Source organism: Aptenodytes forsteri, unplaced genomic scaffold (genome assembly GCF_000699145.1).
Source record: "Aptenodytes forsteri isolate BGI_AS27 unplaced genomic scaffold, ASM69914v1 Scaffold273, whole genome shotgun sequence".
Taxonomy (NCBI): domain Eukaryota; kingdom Metazoa; phylum Chordata; class Aves; order Sphenisciformes; family Spheniscidae; genus Aptenodytes; species Aptenodytes forsteri.
Window position 1 is genome coordinate 2,031,839 of NW_008795041.1, and position 1,725 is coordinate 2,033,563.

A 1,725-nucleotide genomic window follows, 5' to 3' on the forward strand; every position below is an offset into this window, starting at 1 on the left:
CTTCTCACTGGCAGGGCATGAGAAGCTGAAAAGTCGCTTGACTAGTGTAAGCACTGCTCAGCAACAACTAAAACATCGGTGTGTTATCAACATTATTCCCATCCTAAATCCAGAACACAGCACTATACCAGCTACTAGGAAGAAAATTAACTCTATCCCAGCTGAAACCAGGACAATGTACATGCAAATAAATTATACATATATGATAACATAACATAGAAAACATAAAGCAAAGGCTTTTTAAAAATTAGAGCACTGCAACAGTGTTGCCAGCCAGTGTTTTCAATAATTATACAAGTATGCCGTATTTCTAGCACAAAAATAAGATCATACTGATTGCATTGAAACAGACCAATCTGGATGATGACACATACTGCTTCCACTTTGCAGATTCTGGATGCCACACTTAAAATTGAAATACACTCAAGAAATAACAGTCAAATTGTGGCAACATCATGAATGACATCTGCATGGGTGCTGCAGATGTTAACCAGCAGGAAGACAGGCTATTGATAAAAGGAATACAAAAATCAAGCATATTAAAGCTGAGAGAAAATAAATGGTATGCTAAAACAATGGACATAGCTAATACACCCGATCCTATGCAGGAACAGAGCAAAACCAACCAAAAACAAGTAAAAAAAGCAAGAAATGTCAAAGGTGAGCTAGCTTTCTAAAGATTCACAGGAAACATGTCCAAACCTGTCTTCAGTTTGTTTCTCTCGAATGCCTAAAAATCAAGTATTAATAAAGCTGTTCAGTCAGTAAACTAAGTAATAGAATTACATTAATTATCCTAAGAACCTGACAATGAAAACTGCCATGCTTCAATATATTTGACAACGTCAAGGATTGTGCATCTACAATATAATTTACTAGGGTTAAAAGAGATGCCCATCCAAAAGCTGTGTTTCCTTTCTTTGCTTACTCGCGCTTCCCATTCTAGTCTCAAATTAGGTCATTTCCAAGCAAAGCCAAGCTGCGCATCTATTCCTCCATTTTATGGGGAAATCTCTTCTTTCGTATAGTAAACCAGTGATATATTTGGATAACAAACCAAACACAAATTCCAGCATCCCTTGCCTCTACTACCTAGACATCAAGAGTTGAAATGCAAGTGGAATGGAGCCCAAAAATACTCAGTGGCACCCACAAGTTTAGCCATCGATGCTGGTAAATACTGAAGCAAACTGCTTGCTCTGTGTCACATAGAATACTGATTCAGAATGCTCCTACATTCCCTGCATTTAGTTTCCTCCTTAAACCTCAGTTCTGCAAAGAGAGATACATGAAATGAGCTGACTAGGACAAAGGTTTAATCCTGTACCATCAAGCGTGCCTTCTATTTGGTCTGGTAGACCTCATTAGACAATCACATTACTGCCTCATCCACCAGAAATAGCAACTGCATTCCAAGAGTCTAAATTTGAGGGCAGGAGCCAAGAAATTCCTGGTTTTGACTCCAACTCTGCCTGAGTGCTATCTAGCCCTGAGGAGTTTGAATGGACCTTCCTCTAACTCAGGCCTTCCAGACTGAGCTTTGCTAATATTTGTCCAGTATTTAAATGAAAGGCTGTAATAAGTACTTTCAGCACATTTAGGTTTTTATCCCCTCTGTGTTTTCTGACATTGTTCTCACTTCCTGAGATGGGCCTGGCAAAGACAAATGGGGACAGAGGCACAGCTTCTTGCTGACAGAATACAGTCACATCAAGAACTCTGAAG